The sequence below is a fragment of the Geotrypetes seraphini genome, chromosome 5 (genome assembly GCF_902459505.1).
Source record: "Geotrypetes seraphini chromosome 5, aGeoSer1.1, whole genome shotgun sequence".
Taxonomy (NCBI): domain Eukaryota; kingdom Metazoa; phylum Chordata; class Amphibia; order Gymnophiona; family Dermophiidae; genus Geotrypetes; species Geotrypetes seraphini.
The window spans coordinates 41,627,115-41,644,661 of record NC_047088.1 but is presented as its reverse complement, the minus strand read 5'-3'; the positions used below and the strand labels follow the sequence as shown (position 1 = coordinate 41,644,661).

At 42.8% G+C, this 17,547-nt stretch overlaps 1 protein-coding gene across 1 annotated transcript in view; it reads left to right on the top strand.

Annotated features, from left to right (window-relative positions):
- Positions 1–2,000: 2,000 nt before the first annotated feature.
- VGLL1 (vestigial like family member 1) overlaps positions 2,001–17,547 on the top strand; it is a 39,217-nt gene continuing 23,670 nt past the window's right edge. The window contains exon 1 of the mRNA XM_033943972.1: positions 2,001–2,306. The gene's annotated coding sequence lies outside the window, so the exon portion shown is untranslated. The remainder of the gene's footprint in view (positions 2,307–17,547) is intronic.

The window sequence follows — 17,547 nt, the reverse complement described above, 5'->3', positions numbered from 1 at the left end:
TCTGATCAGTAGGTTTCTGTGGGGTTTTTTCCCCCAGATTCCATTTTGGAGGGGGATAGTCATTTTTTTAAGGTGTATCTTAGCCTTTAAAATATATTTTCTGGCTCCCAGAAAACTCCACATTTTAGAATTCCATTTTTTAACACGGACTCTGTAATGTCTGGAGAGATGTCCAGGTCATTGGGTGCGCTGGCATGCATTTGTTTTACAACTGCCTGTATTGTTGATGGATCTTCCTGATGTTTTTTTTCTCTTGTCATAAATAAACAATTACAAAAAAAAAAAAAAAAAAAAGTTGAACGAACTAGAGAATGGCACTTGGACAAATTTTTCTCCATCCCCGCAGGAACCCGATTTCCCCGTCCCGTCCCCACGAGTTTTGCCACTGTCCCTGTCCTTGTCTCATTCCTATAGGCTTAGGGCTCCTTTTATCAAGCCGTGATAGTGGGGTTAGCGCGTTGGACATTTCACAACGCTCTAACCCCCCACGGCTGGCTAAAAAACTAACGCCTGCTCAATGCAGGCGTTAGCGGCTAGCGCAGCAGGTGGTTTAATGCACAGTATTAAGCGTGTTAAACCCCTACCGCAGCTTGATAAAAGGACCCCTTAGCCTTAACCGGATAAACCTCGAACACTTATGATTTTGAAGTGTTTGAGGCTTGTGCAGATCAGGACAGAACTTGCAGAAATGGGGCAGGGACGGGATGGAAAAATGAGTTCCCACAGGGATGGGAAAAAATGTGTCCCTTTGTCATTCTCTAGAACAGTGTTCTTCAACCACCGGTCCACAGGGCCGGCATGTGCATCAGGCCCAAAACAGTGTTCTTCAACCGCTGGCTTCGGCAGTGCGACTGATACGGTGTTATCTTTGGGCCGGCTCCCTCTTCCTCACTGACTCAGTGCACAAAGCCACGGGCAGCGGCTCCTACGCACGTCCTGCGCCCGAACTGGAAGCCTTCTCTCTGATGTTGCAACATCAGAGGGAAGGCTTCCAGATGGCCCACAACTTAGCTCAGTGTTGTTCAACCGCCGGTCCGCAGACTGATGCCGGTCCACAAAATAATTCTTTTATTTCTGCCGGTCCATAGGTGAAAAAATGAATTCCTTCTCTCACACCAAGCAGCATCATGGGGTAAAGACCTAGAACAATTACTTTCGCCCTCTACTTATGAGGAATTTAGGAAACGTCTAAAAACACACCTGTTCCTAAAACATCTTGACAACTGATCCACGTATCTCTTTCCTCTCAATAGCGACCTACTGTCCTTTTGATCACTTTTCTCCTCAACAATGAATTTCCTGTCTAATTACTTCTCTTTCTTCTTCCCCTCTTGAAGTCAGTCAATTTGTACCTTTGCTTAATCTTTTGTAAACCGCATAGAACTTCACGGTATTGCGGTATATAAGCTGTTATTATTATTATTAAAAAGGTTGAAGAACACTGCTCTAGAACAAACCTTTTCCAGCCTCGTTCATAGACAGGTCCAAATTCAAATCTGCAAATATCTTAACATTTATTCAGACAATGGCAGTCAGTTCTGACCTAGTTCAAATATAACAAGAGAAAACCAAAATCAGATGGGTTTGAGATCATGGACAATTAATAGATTTAAGCTGTTGAAATATAATGCAACTTTAAAAATACGATTTTGACAGACTAAATATTCATTTTCAAAACAACAAAAAAAAAATGACAGCTTGACTTGATTTGATTCTATCTGAAGCCCCATTTTTCCAATTTTAAGGAAGCTCTTACTTAACCTGATCTGATTTACCCTTCCTTAAGCTCTAAGCATAATTATGTATTAGGCCCTTTGTATGACTAGGTGCAACATATTTTTTGACCAAAATGATGTGGGCAGTTAATTACTGCATTTGTTTACTGTGTAAGGTAATTTAAAACACGTTGCTCCCTCTCCCACAATGAGACAAATCCAGTTGAATGCATTTTCCTTGTTCCTGAAACCTCTAACCTGGTATTCTTGTTTGAGTGCATTGCATACATTCTTCATCTGTTAAATGGAAAACGCCTTCAACTGCTGCTCTAGGGTAGAAACTCGTGCAGAGTCTGGAGGAGGTCAAGCGCTGCTTCTGTGCTGTCAGTGGTTGTGGAGACAGTTGTAAGGGCTTTTAAAGAGAAAACTGTTCATTTAGCATTTTGCAGAGAGATTACCAATCATCAGAGGATCTTCCGTGCTTCGGGTTTCTGGTCTGCGTAACGTGCTGAAGACCAGGAGGGAAAAAAAAATGTTTTCTTGCCTTATTCACCGTTTCATCACTGGCACAACTGAAAGTACCAAGACAAGGTAAGACTTGATTTAAGGAAGGGGATGGAATTTGATATACTAAGGCAGTTTATATTTAGTTAGTGGAATTTCTTAGGCGCCTTTAAGGAGCGATTCAGCCAAGGTGGTGCACAGCAGGTACAATTCCACATAAAATGTACCATTTTCTTAAAAAGCATAACGGTGGCAAAAAAAAGTCTGAACATAAACATAAATACAGTGAATGAGGTTAAATTCAAACTCTGCAAATTGATACTTAATAATAGGACTACCATGAAACGGTTTCGAAAATATACTTATTCAAATGAGAGAGAGATAATACAATGTTAGCATAATATTTATGAAACATCTAATAAGCACAAATGGGAACATTCAATAACATCTTGGCATCTTGGGCAGTGAAGGGTTATGTGATTTGGCCAGAGGCGCTAGGGGCTACAGAGGGAATCAAACCTATTCTCCCCCCCCCCCCAAGTTCTCAGGCTAACTCAACCTTAGGCTACTCCCCCCACTCAAGAGTTTGCTGCTGTTGCTTCTTCTGTTCACAGAATTTGAACTCTATCCTGTACCTCCAAGTTCTGCTTTCAGATCTCGTGCTTGTTAATTGACAGTGTGATGTTACCTTAAGTGTAAACCCCCTCTCTTTTTCTCTATATTAATCAACAAAAATTGTCTTACGTCATGCTGTGCTACGTACAACACCGGCCATCCTACATAGCAGACTAGATTGGCCATGTCGATCTTTTATCTGCTGTCACATACTGTTTTACTATCGTCCATTGTCTATTGAAAAGTTTGGCTTTCCATTGGGAATTGAGCAAGAAGGGTAGGAGAGACTAGAGATAAAATAGAAAGGGAGATTGCCAAAGTGGGTGACAAAAAGAGAAGGTAGAGTCAATAAATGAAAGAAGAATACCCAAGAAAAGACAGACGGGCAAAAGAATGAATGAGATGAGATATTCCAACATGTCTCTAGCCGTTGTGAGCTGCTAGCCTTTATCCTGACCTCTGGACCAGCACAGGATTATTCATTCATACTACATTTGTCTTAAAAACAAAATGATTATTGTAGGCATCTCACAAAATCCTAAAGATTATACCAAATAACTTGTCAGAATAGAAACATGAAGGCAGATTAAAGGCCAAATGACCCATCCAGTCTGCCCATCCACAGCACCCACTATCTCCTCCTCTCCCTAAGAGATCCCACATGCCTCTCCCATGCTTTCTTGAACTCACAGTCTTTGCCTTCACCACTTCTACCAGGAAGCTATTCCATGCATCTACTACCCTTTCTGTAAAAACATATTTCCTTAGATTACTCCAGAGCCTATCACCTCTTAACTTCATCCTTTGCCCTCTCATTCCAGAGCTTCCTTTCAAACGAAAGAGATTTATCTCATGTGCATTTATGCCATGTAGGTATTTAAACGTTTCTCAAGAAAAAACTAGAGTAACAAAATAACTCAAAAACCAAAAAATATATATTACTCACCAGGGATGGGCTCCCCCGATAAACATTACATGAAAAACGGTAGAGAAAAAGCCTCAAAACTTTCAAATGCTTCAGCAGTAAACACTCAAACTGATATAAGTTTCAAGCTGCTTAATTTCCTATCATCGGCAAAAAACTCCACCACCCCAGAAATGTAATTATCAAAGGGGTGAAAAACCCATCACTGTGCACAGGAAAAGAAAAATCAAAAAGTTTTACTTATCTTGGGATCCATGGTCTGAGGATGGGGGTTGTATTGGGGGCATCGTTTGCCCCCTCAATTGCCAACTTGTACATGACAGGCTTTGAACAATGCTGGGTTTATTCTTCCAGAGGCTTTTTCTCCACCATTTTTCATGTAATGTTTATCGGGGGTGTTGAGCCCATCCCTGGTGAGTAATATATATTTTTTGGTTTTTGATTTAAACGTCTCTACCATATCTCCCCTTTAAAGTATACATATTGAGAATTTTAAGTCTGTCCCCATACGTCTTATGATGAAGATCACCGACCATTTTAGTAGCCTTCTTCTGGACCAACTCTATCCTGTTTATATCAGAAAAGAGCGATGCGATTGATAAAAGGTATGGAAAATCTTTCCTATGCTGAAAGATTAGAGAAACTGGGGCTCTTTTCCCTGGAAAAGTGGAGGCTTAGAGGGGATATGATAGATATTTACAAGATCATGAAGGGCATAGGGAAAGTGGAGAGGGACAGATTCTTCAAACTTTTGAAAACTACAAGAACGAGAGGGCATTCGGAAAAATTGAGAGGGGACAGATTCAGAACCAATGCTAAGAAGTTCTTCTTCACCCAAAGGGTGGTGGACACCTGGAATGCCCTTCCAGAGGGTTTGATAGGACAGAGTACGGTATTGGGGTTCAAGAGGGGATTAGATGATTTCCTGAAGGAAAAGGAGATAGAAGGGTATAGATAGAGGATTACTATATAGGTCCTGGACGTGATGGGCCGCCGCATGAGTGGACTGCTGGGCATGATGGACCTCTGGTCTGACCCAGCAGAGGCACTGCTTATGTTCTTATGGTCTCCAAAATGTAAAGCTATCTATTTAAAATGTAAAGCTAGCTATCCTCTTCATAACCTCTAATTTCTTATTATGTCCTTCCCTCATTTATTGAATTACCTGTAAACCGTGCCTAGCTCTATCTTTATGGAGATGATGCAGTATACAAACTTAAGGTTTAGTTTAGTCTCCAAAATTGTACACCAAACAAAGGAGAACCCAAGAGTTCCACAGTGAAATGAAAAAGCCAAAGAACAAAAAAAGAAGTGTGGAAAAGATGTTCCTGATACAGTTGTTTATTGAGTCAATCAAAAGTTGCAAAAAATGCATTCACAAAGTGAAATCCACATATGTATGAAGTGGTGCGGACCCAACGCAGTCCGTGTTTCGACTCCAGAATTGTGCACAATATTTAAATGAGGTCTCACCAGGGGCATCAATACAGTGGACTATCTGTTAACTGGAACTCAAGCAGCCAGAAAAAAGAATCTAAGAAATACTATAATACATTAAATATAAATGAAAACAAAATCAATTTCTAGCCGAAATTTAAGTATAAGCTTGGCATGCCACATCTGAGTACGCTCACATTTTGCCTACCAAATGTCCGGTAGTTTGTCTGGTAGTTAGGCCCCAGAAACTACATTTATCCGGCATCTATCAATCCTCATGGATGCCGGTTAACTGAGAGTCTACTGTACCTTCTTTTTCTTACTCTTTGTTATGTAGGTGCTGAAGCATAATCTCAGTTGCTGCTCAAGGAGTGGCCGCTTTAGCACCCACTAACCCAACACCTCATGCACAACACAATCTTCTCTTTTATTCACAGTTTCAGTATTTCATTATGTAGTCTAATGTCAGTTCCTAGAAATTAGAATATAGATAGTTTATGTGAAGACCAGAAAGGAGCCTGAGGTGAATAATCATTCAGTTATGTGTTTTGTTTTCATGATTATGTAACTAATTATTGTAATCCGCCTTGGGCAAAGGCGGGCTATAAATAGAAATATATGAAATGAAATTCACTCCAGTTGATGAACACAATAATTTGCTCAGGAAGTTGTATTGGGGGAAAATGGGTATTTAATGGGACATTTTGTGTCCATCCTGTTTCAAGCTGCAAAATGCATTAACTGTGCAGGAGCCTCATTAATCCTTCTTGGACATGCAAAGTCAATCCAGTGGTGTCACTTCCCTATAGATAGAGGCAGGGAGACATACTCGGCATACCAGTGCCATGATTATCAGTGTGATCAAAGGACAAAAATTCAAAATCACCAGCCCTTGCTAAAGTCTCCAATGGCCTGTTCCTGGCCAGAACCAAAGGCCTCTATTCTATCCTCATTCTTCTCAATCTATCTGCTGCTATTGACACAATTTATCACCACCTGCTCATTGATAAACTGTCCTTACCTGGATTTCGGGGCACTGTTCTTTCTTGGTTTTCTTCTTATCTCTCCCATCCCATTATCGGTCAGTATACCTTGGGGCTCTGTCTTGGGACCTCTTCTTTTCTCCATCTATACTTATTCCCTTGTTGCGCTGATCTCCTCCCATGATGTTCAGTGATGACTTTCAGATCTACCTCTCCACAAAAGAAAATTTCAGCAGGAGTCCAGGACCAAGTTTCAGCCTGTCTACTTGACATTTGCCGTCTGAAACTAAACATGGTCAAAGCTGAGCTTTTGATCTTTCCTCCTAAACTCACCTCTCCTCTTCCCCCATTCTCTATTTCTCTTCCTTCCTGTCTTGTCAGCTCATAACCTTGGGGGTCATTGTTGACTCCTCTCTCTCTTTCTCTGCACAAATCTAATAGACTGCTAAAACCTGTTGTTTCTTCCATGTCACCAAAATGCATCCCTTCCTATTTGAGCCTCTACTAGAACCCTTATCCACACTGTTATCACCTCATAGTAACATAGTAAATGACAGCAGATAAACACCTGAATAGTCTATCCATTTACACTCATTATATATTCACATTTAAATTGTCTTTTCTTTAATATTTCTGGGCAATTGACCATAGAAGTCCACCCGGTACTGTCTTTAGGTTCCCACTGCTGGATTTGCCTTTAAAGCCCAGACCAGCCTATCCTAACCACCCTGTCACTGGAGCTTCAGCACATCCTAAACTAAATCACCATATATGGGGCGCCCAGTACCGGCCTTAGTTTGCTTTATACCGTTCATATGCTAATTAGAGATCTTCTGTGTTCGTCTCACGCTTTTTTAAAATTCCGTCACTATTTTCATCTCCACCACCTCCCTTGGGAGGGCATTCCAGCCTTAGATTGCCGCAACTTGCTTCTCACAGGTCTCCCATTAAACTGTTTCTCTTCCCTTCAATTCATTCAAAATTCTGCTGCACGACTAATAGACCGCCAGCGTCGCTATGCTCACATCAGCTCTCTCCTCAAGTCATTTCACTGGCTCCCTATCCATTTTTGTATACAATTCAAACTCCTCTTATTGACTTATAAGTACATTCACTCTGCAGTTCCTCAGTACCTCTCCTCTCTTATCTCACTCTACACTCCTCCTGGGAACTCCAGTTAAGTCTCTATTCTGTACCTTTTTCCTCTACAGCCAACTCCAGACTCTGTTCCTTCTGTCTTGCTATGCCTGGAACAGACTTCCTGAGTCTGTATATCAAGCTCCGTCTCTGGCTAAATTAAAATCTAGGCTAAAACCCACCATTTTGAGACTATTTATAACTCCATTCAGTTTTCTATACCATTCTCCCAGGGGAGCTCAGAACGGTTTACATGAATTTATTCAGGTACCTAAGCATTTTTCCCTGTCTGTCCCGATGGGCTCACAATCTATCTGATGTACCTGGGGCAATGAGGGGATTAAGCGACTTGTCCAGGGTCACAAGGAGCAGCGCGTGTTTGAACCCACAACCTCAAGGTGCTAGGACTGTAGCTATAACCCCTGTGTCACACTCTCATACATAGTGTGGTAGGGGATAGCATGGCAAGCATTGTCTGACAGAGATGGCAGACATATGTTTTTGCCATGCTTTGTTAACTAACATGACAAACACGGTGTGGTGAGACATAGCATGGTGAGCATTGGATTGTAGAACATAGCATGAAAAAGATAATATTAGAAAGTATGTCCCTCTGAACGATAGGAGGGGAGGAACCTTCATTTATGACTGACTGGTTATTTGTTTCTTATAAACTCTCTAGACTGCCTTCTTACAGATACAGACCTCGGGTTCTTTCAGAATCTGGCAATGTTCCTACGATTGACTAGTGCTTACATTTTTTGATGGTATCTGATACCTCGTTAGGGGGGTGGGGCCTGCAAACACTGCTTCACAATAGTCTCCTATTCCAGTAGGAATGTAGTCAACAAAAGAGTTGGGTGTATATATAGGTAGATAATTGTGATAATCACACACACAGAGACATGTGAATGCTAAAATAAATACAGGCCTATTAGGTTCATCCTAAATTCTCCCAAAATAGATCAACAACTCCAGTTAAATAAACATAGAAACATGATGGCAGATAAGGGCCAAATGGCCCATCCAGTCTGCCCATCTGCAGCATCTACTATCTCCTCTTCCCAAAGAGATCCCTAATCTGCTTTAATTTTACCTGCTCACGCATGTTGGCTGCAAAACCTTAGGCCTGGATTCCCTAACCGGTGCCGATTCTTTAGGAGCCGATAGGCACCCAAGCTGACAGATTGCTCTAGAGAATGACACGGGGATGGATACCCATGGTTTACAAGGGGGGGATGGGGATAAAGCCCACAGGTCAGGGACAGAGACAGAGCCCATGGGAACAGAAAAACTTTGTCCTCGTGCCATTCTCTCAAAACTTGAGACTAGTATCAATAAGTAAAAACTTAACACATCTTAGACAATTGGCAATTGAATTCAATGAATAAAAAAAACAACAACAAAAACCCAACCTTAGAAACTGCTTTTGGATTTAAATGAACTACTGTTAAATTGCATCATTTGTGTCTTGTCTGCCCGTGATATGGCAACAAAAGTCTTGTCTGATGCCCAGACTCCTACCATCTGCAATGTCCTTACATCATATGCCCAGCCGCTCAGTCATCTTACTGCTACTGCAACAGATTCATCTATTGTTGCTGGCATCCAGGAACATTTCCAACATTTAATAGACCCTCACTTTCCTGTTTATTCACTACCTATTTTAGGTTCTGTTCTACACCCATGTCTGAAAGACAATCCAATTACCTTCCCAGGAGATGTAAAAACATAGACAACTGAAACCTGGGGAAGTTAGTACCAAACCAGATCAAAATGGAAGGCTGTATTTGGGCTTTATAAACAGTTGTGCAGAATATCGTCCCATTAAAAATATTTGTATATAGAATCATAAGAGTTTGAGGCTTGTGAAAATGAGGACAGAGTCTGCAAGGTCAGGGATGGGGACAGAGCTTGCAGGAATGGAGACAGAGACATTTGTCCCAATGTCATTCTCAGTTTTCAAAGTCTGCAATGGAAAAAGTGTCAGCACTCCTCCGTATCGCCTTTTTTGTGCGAATGCATTTTCCAAGTAAAACAATGTACATATTCCCAAAACCTGCCCTAACACTTTACTTCCTCTGTGCATAGTGGATCTTTATGTCATTTTGTTTTTATTTAAGGAGGGTAGTTTTCAAAAAGCTCATTTTCACTTTACCCATAAAAATGGCTTTGAAAATGTCCTGCTATGTGCTTAAGAATTCGCTCTTAAGGGTTTAAAAAATATATAACTTGTAATATATTTGGTTTCATTTATAACGTAGTTAGAAATATCTTCTTAAATTATGGGATATTCTTCTCAAATCAGTTATATATAAATAAAATAACTGATTTGAGAAGAATATATATATACTAGTCTTTAAGCCCGTTACATTAACGGGTGCTAGAATATATGTTTGTCTTTCTTTCTTTCTTTCTTTCTTTCTGTCTCTCTCCCTGCCCCTGTCTCTTTCTTCTTTTCTTTCTGGCTCCCTCCCTCCCACTATCTGTCTTTCTTTCTGTCTGTCTCTCTCCCTGCCCCCTATGCAGCAGCATTTCTCTCCCCCCCTTCCACTTCCTTGTGCAGTAGCTACATCAGCATTCCTTCCCCTCCATTTCCCTGTGCTGCAGCATTTCCCTCCCACCCCACTTCCCTGTGCAGCATTTTCCTCCTCCCCCCTTCCCCCACTTCCCTGTGGTCTCTCTGTCTGTGTTTGTTTTGGTGTTTGTCTCTTTGTCTGCTGTATGTGTGTTTGTTTGTTTTTTTCTGTGTGTGTTAGGCTGTTCGGGCAGCAGCAATCAGAATTAATTGCTGTTGTCGGCTTCAGGTCTTCCTCTCTGGCGGGTCCTGTCTTCATCAAAACAGGAAGTAGGCAGGACCCGCTAGAGAGGAAGGCCTGAAGCCGGCAACGACAGCAAATTTTAAATGCTGCTGCTGCCCGAAGAAGCCAGGCTTTAACAACAAAGCTCCCTTAAGCGTTGGCAGTTGCGAGAGCGTGAGAGCTACCCGGAGCCGCCATCCAGAATCTTCCCTCACATACACCTATCACCGGCCGGCAGGGAGCTGAGGATGAGCGTCGGGACCTCTGAGCAGCCCCCGGATCCTGCCCGGCAGCTCTGACCTGGCTGATGTCGCTCCGGCCGGCAGTCTCCCGGGGGCGAAGCTGCCGGGCGCCCTAAGGCAGCTCCTGAACGCAGTGCTGCCCTCCTGGCACGGTCGGTCGACGCTGAGCCGCTGGGGGCAAAGAACCTAGCCGTCTGCGAACGGACTTTGCGAGGCGGGCAGCTACACGGATCACCGGGGACTGCTGGAGCTGCCGTGCGAGCTGACGGAGGGGGCGGCGGCGGGTGGGCAGTGGCGCTGCTGCTGGTATCGGAGCTTTGTGCTGGTCTGCGTCTTGCAGGGAGGCTTGTCTGGCACACATGCGCACTCCTACCGGCCACATCCCGACAGATCAGATCTCAGGGAACACGTGGCGAGAGTGCACATGCGCGCTTAACATTTTATTATTATAGATACACCCAATCAGTTATTATATATATATAAAGTATATGTATCCAACCTTTTCTTGAATTCCACATAACCACAGAGATTTGAAATGGGATTGAGCCAGATGGCTCAGTGGTAATCCTGTGTGGTGTTAAATGGAAAATGCAAGCCATTTACCATGGCCAGCTAAAGTTTTTTGGACCAACTGGGATTGGTGATGCTCAGAGCAGGGGTGGGCAACTCTGGTCCTCGAGGGCCGGAATCCAGTCAGGATTTCCCCAATGAATATGCATTGAAAGCAGTGCATGCAAATAGATCTCATGCATATTCATTGGGGAAATCCTGACTGGATTCCGGCCATCGAGGACTGGAGTTGCCCATCCCTGCTCTAGAGCAGGGGTAGGGAACTCCGGTCCTCAAGAGCCGTATTCCAGTCGGGTTTTCAGGATTTCCCCAATGAATATGCATCGAAAGCAGTGCATGCAAATAGATCTCATGCATATTCATTGAGGAAATCCTGAAAACCCGACTGGAATACGGCTCTCGAGGACCGGAGTTCCTACCCCTCCTCTAGAGGCAACATTAAAAGCAAAGTCTCCGAGCAAAGGAAATCAAGCCTTTGCTCAACACTAACAGCAACTGACCATACTTGGGAGGTATCTGAGAGTCATCTGTGGCCCCTGGCTGAGGATTTTCACAGGATCAGCAGGATCAGATAAGATGGGTTCAGATGAAGTGTAGGGGAACAGAAATAAAATGTTGGTGCAGTAGTTCAGTGGTTCCCAACCCTGTCCTGGAGGACCACCAGGCCAGTCGGATTTTCAGGCTAGCCCTAATGAATATGCATGAGAGAGATTTGCATATAATGGAAGTGACAGGCATGCACGAATATGCTCCATGCATATTCATTAGGGCTATCCCGAAAACCCGATTGGCCTGGTGGTCCTCCAGGACAGGGTTGGGAACCAGTAGTTTTTTCTAATTGAGCTATAAGCTCAAGCCAAATGAAAAAGCTGCAGGTCAAAAAAGTTTGTACCAAAAATATGACGTTTCTGAAATGATCTACTTTATAACCTGATCCAATAATTCTTCTGTTTCTAAATAATATGCTTGCTTTTCTGAAGTAAGCTGTGAAAACTGTTAAGGCTGTTTGTAGCTTTTCTGCATGCTGTTTTAAATTCTTTAATTTGTATTTTATATTTCTTATCTTTTCATGACTTTTCATTCTTCTGCATTTTGATTAAAATTCATAATTGCGATTCCCCTCCTACCCCCCCCCCCACTGCAGTTCCTTTTGACTGGGCAATGGAGGATTAAGTGACTTGCCCAGAGTTACAAGGAACTTCAGTGGGGGAAAATAAATAACATACCTTTAATCATGCGATTAAAATTTTAATTGACATGCAGCCCTACCAAATAACATTCTTGGAATTGTCCTTCTTTGAAGCTCACATTCCGTAGTTTTAATGTTGTTGGAACTACAAAGGGTAGCAGTACATGGTGTTTACTCAGAGGAAAGGGATGTTATTAGAACCCGTGCTGCTGGTTTGGAGAGGTTAGTATGGTGTAGTTGAGTAGATTGGATAGGATGTGTGATCTTTTATCGGCCATCTTTTTCTGTATTGGAAGAGCGCGTTACTTCACATCGTGCAAAGACTATTTCCTGCACTAAAATTGCTAAAAGTGCATGTTTAAGAGGTCTGGTGCAAGTGGTGGGTTGCTTGTCTACTGCACCCACAGCCTGAGTTCAGATCCCTCACTGGGAATTCTGCCAGGTAGCCGGCCTCTAGTCAATTCAGCCAATCATCCACTTTCGGACAGTAAATGAGTACCCTGCTTTAGCCATGGGGTAAATATGACTGGGGAAGGCAATGGCAAACCACCCCATTACTAGTCTATCATGAACCTGTCATGCAAATGGAAGCCTCATAAGTCATTCATAACTTGGTATTTGCATATAGGGACTACTTTTACCTTTTAGTGCATATTAAACAGCATAATGCATACTATTTAGGCTTGTAACTTGTGAAATTTTCTTGTTTGCTTTGCAACTAGCTACTGTTTTTCATGTGTACTTTACATGCAAGACATTTACATTACATTCAGTGATAATAGAAGTAGTAATTCAAAATCAAGCTAAGAAACATGTTAGTTATGCATGCTTACCTAAGCACCAAAAAGAGGCTTTGCAGACTTAGGACCCTGTTACTTATGCAGTGACATAGCTATGGGTAGGCCTGGGTGGGTACCACACTGTATACTGCCCTCTCCCCTCTGCAGCATCCCGGTATCTGCGCTCCTATCTCTCAACCCCATCCCTCCCTGGTATACCTTACATGAATCCCAGTGCCTGCAGCGATTAATTTCTGCTGCCAACGCCAGCCTTTAAGGCTTCCCTGTGCCACATCCTGCCAGACAGGAAACAAGAAATGACATCAGCGAGGGCAAGATACAGCAGAGAGAAGCCTTCAGAGCTGGTACCAGCAGCAGAAATTAATCACTGCAGGTGCCAGGAAGCGTGCAAATATATCAGGGAGGGACGGGATTGAAAGAGAGGCCCGCAGATGTCGGAACGCCACAGAGTAGAGAGGGCAGAGATGTTGGATAGGTGTAAAAAAACCTGTATTTAAAAAATAAAAAAAAATCTCTGGGAGACAGAGAGAGGGAGGTGTGTGGAAGGACCTATCAAAGTTAACCGTGGACACCATCCAAAATACTGGGGTCTGGCTATGCCACTGCTAATGTGTGGTACGTTTTGCACTTAACTCATGTTACAATAAAAAATTAGCGTAAGGTGTGTGCAAACCCTGTGCAGCACAGGACAGAGAGTTATTTTACAGGCACCATGTTATATGAAGTGCCAGAAAGTGTGGGAGCACCTGCGCTAACAGGCACTGTATGTAACGTAGTGTCAACCCACTGAAAATAGATTTTAAAAACCTTTCCCCGATCCAATCTCCCCAGATAATGACCCCCATCCCAGTCACAGTTCCATCCCCGCCCATATCCTCCTACCCCATGATCTAATCCAGGGGTGTCCAATGTCGGTCCTCGAGGGCCGCAATCCAGTCGGGTTTTCAGGATTTCCCCAATGAATATGCATGAGATCTATTAGCATACAATGAAAGCAGTGCATGCAAATAGACCTCATGTATATTCATTGGGGAAATCCTGAAAATCCGACTGGACTGCGGCCCTCGAGGACCGACATTAGACACCCCTGATCTAATCCCTCTATCACAACCTTGAACCCCTCAACACCTCCTGATGATAACCCTGAAACTCCAATTACAATTCCAAACCCCATGACTTCCCCTAATTACAATACCAAGTCCCCTGGTCAGAATTCTGAACTCCCCAGCACAACAAAACAACCTTGCCCCCCAGTAATACCACTATGGTTATATTTAAATTATGATTTTGGCATTTGTTTTCCAAATGACTCCACGTATGCAGATGCTTATAAAACTACTGTGTTTTGGGGCATGTCCACCTCAGCCCATAATATAACTATTACATTATAAAATATCTGAGAATTTTTTGATAAACTTTCACTGCCAAGAAATTATTCTGTGCACTAAACAGAGAGACAGAAGGTCCTGAAGTACCAAACAGTAAATGTATTGAGAGAATAAAGAGCTGTCTGACTTTTGCCTGAGAAGAGAAGGCCTCATCTTGGGAGGCACAGAGTCCTAAAAGGTTCAATTCGGTATCATCCAGTCCCCCTCCCCCCAGATTCCTTAGATTGTTGAATGATAGAATGGATTGGGGGGTGGAGGCCTAAGTCCCAATCTTGTTCTGTCCATGCCCGATGAATGAGCTGTAAGCCGCACTTCCTGGTTGACATGAAATGCCAAAACTATCTTCAGTAGAAAGGAAGACACCTCTGCTTCTGTGAATCTGAGGAAAGGCTCTCTGCAAGATAACATTTGCATTTCTGATACCCTCCTCGCTGAAGAGATTTTATTTATTTATTTAGATTTTTATCCCGTCCTCCCAGTAGCTCAGAACGGTTTACAAGTAAACATTCACAATGGAGTGAATTGGACATACAAGATTATACAGTAGATTTAAATACTTGGACATACGAGACTGAGCAGCAGTTTAAATATAGGGACTATACAGCAAATTAAGAACAGTAGTTTAAATATAAGTAGTTTAGTTTAGATACGAGTTATTTGAGTATAGGCTGAGAGTGGACTATACAGAAATTTAGGCAGAAGATTAGAATGGAGAAAGAAGGGTAGAGGTGGGGTTTAAGGGGTTGGGTGTAGCCTGAGGGGACCTTTAGTTGAAGAGGAGGGTCTTTACCATTTTCCGGAATGTCATTAGTGAGTTCTGTAGTCTGAGTTGAGGGGGGAGTTGGTTCCAGAGTTGGGGAATGAAGTGGCTGTAGGAGCGTTTGCGAGCGGTTTCTGAGAGGAGGGACCTTCCGGGGGGAATGCATAGGCGTATCTCCGTTTCTGAGCGGAGGGTGCGGGTGAGGATGTAGATGGGTAGCTTGGATCGCAACTAAAAAGACCGTCTTCAAGGTTAGATCCATGATAGACATTTCCAACAGAGGCTCACACAGCTTTAGCAAAGGCCCATAACATAATGTTGAGATTCCACGTAGGGATTGGCGGCCACTCTGGAGGGTGGAACCTGAGAACTCCCTTCAAGAACCTGGACACATCTGGGTGAGAGGCCAAAGACCTTCTGTCCACTCAAGCTCTGTAACATGAAAGACTGGCTATTTGAATCTTGAGAGAGCCTATTGCCAGGCCCTTCTCCAGACCTTCCTGCAGAAAGAACAGGATTTTGGAAATGGGAGCCCGTAAGGGATCTAGCTGCTTCTCCTTATAGAGCTGAAAAAGTTGTTTCCACCCAGTTCTTGAACTGGGGAAAGTAAAGGATTCAGGAAGGGTGGGAGGATTAGATCACATAGGATAGCGCTCTGTAGCATTTGACGAGGTTGAGAAAATGAGACACAAATATTCACAACCATATTAGGCACCTCTGGCCTGATTAAAAATAATTTCCCAGCTCACCATGTGCACAGACCAGCAAGTATAGTTTCCAGATGCCAAACACAGAGGAAATTAATATTTAATGACTTTACACACAAGAAAACCAGTTTATATGGGGACAACTGAAAAAAATGCAAAAAATGCAGAAGCTGCATTGCAACAATGACTGTAAATCTTATTCAACCGATAGCTAGTGTTGCTTCCTGAGTGACTAATCACATACACAGCAATGGCATGTAGGTTAATATGAAGACACTGTCATTAAATAAAGGGTTCTGATTAGCAGATTAGTCACATCTGAGCTGCATTTATGTTACGATAATTATATGACTAAGATACATCTTCAAGAGCACAAGTAAACCTGGCTCTCTTCTGAAAATACAGTATATGTAATACTTCCTCTATAAAATTATGAGTAAATATAGAGGAGATAATTTAATGACAGGACACATATATGAAGTGCCTATGTGCCTTTAGAAATAGACGAAAGCCAGACCATACATGTAAAAGTAAATGAGCATACACATGTATTTTATAAAGTTATGCACATACTTTGTGCACACATCTGTAGCTGTACTAAAACTTTTTGCATGTTAAGCAGACTTTACATAGAAAAGGCTTTATAAAATTACCCCCAGAAAACCAAAACTCGACACATGCTAAAGGACACTAGCAGGCACTAAGTGCTATGTGGCCTATAGGCATAAAATTGGTTGCATTATATTTAGCGCATGTTAATATCGCTCAATACACACTAGTTGGGTGCCATCGACTCATGCTCGAGTCCTAGCGACTTGATGAATTACAGATCTAAAAAGAGATCGGTTTTGTGTTAGTCTGGAAAGGTCCTCCAGCGTCATCCCCATGGTTGTTTTCAACATGTCCTTCGATCTTCCCATACATGATGTCCTTCTCCAGTGATCTCTTTCATGTGATGGTGTGACCAAAATAAGACAGTCGTAGCTTCGTCATTGGGCTTTGAGTGACTTAGCCTTTTTGATCTCTTCCAGAATCAATTTGTTAGTTCTTCTGGAACTAAGCTTTAGTAAAAGGGCCTCTAAGTGAAAGAAATGTTCAGAAATAAAATTGTACCACATCCTAATTTTATTCACCTTTATTGGAGTTACTTAATGCATTTATTGACTAGCTAGCAGGAGCCGAGGCTCCCTCAGCTCAGGTTATTGAATCTTATTCCCATGCATAGTAGCCATGCTTCTTTTCATTGTTTACCTCTAGCTTGCCATATATTTCCTTCACCCCCTCTAAATTCTCACTAACTCTATACTCTTCCCCGCATTTCTCTTTTTTCTTTATCCCCTCCTTGCATCCACTATGTGTCCTCTTTCTCTATCCACTTTCATTCCCCTCTTGATCTCCTCTCCACTTCCATCCAGCATCAGCCTCTCTCTCTCTCTCCACTTCCATTCATTGTCCACTCCCCTCTTTCTTTCCTCCCCACATCCATCCAGTGTCTGCTCCTCTCTCTACTACTACTACTACTGCTACTACTACTACTCTCTCTCCCCTCCCCGCTAACATACAATGTCTGCCCCCTCTCTCTACATCCACCCCACTTGCATCAGCATCTCTCCTTCTTTCTCCCTCCATTCCAAATTCATCCAGTATCCTGCCCTTCTCTCTTTCCCTCCACCCCACTTCCAACAGCATCTGCCATTCTCTCACCCTTCACCCCACTTCCATCCAGTGTCTGATCTCCTCTCTCTCCTCTCCCTTCTGTCCAGCATCTGCTCCC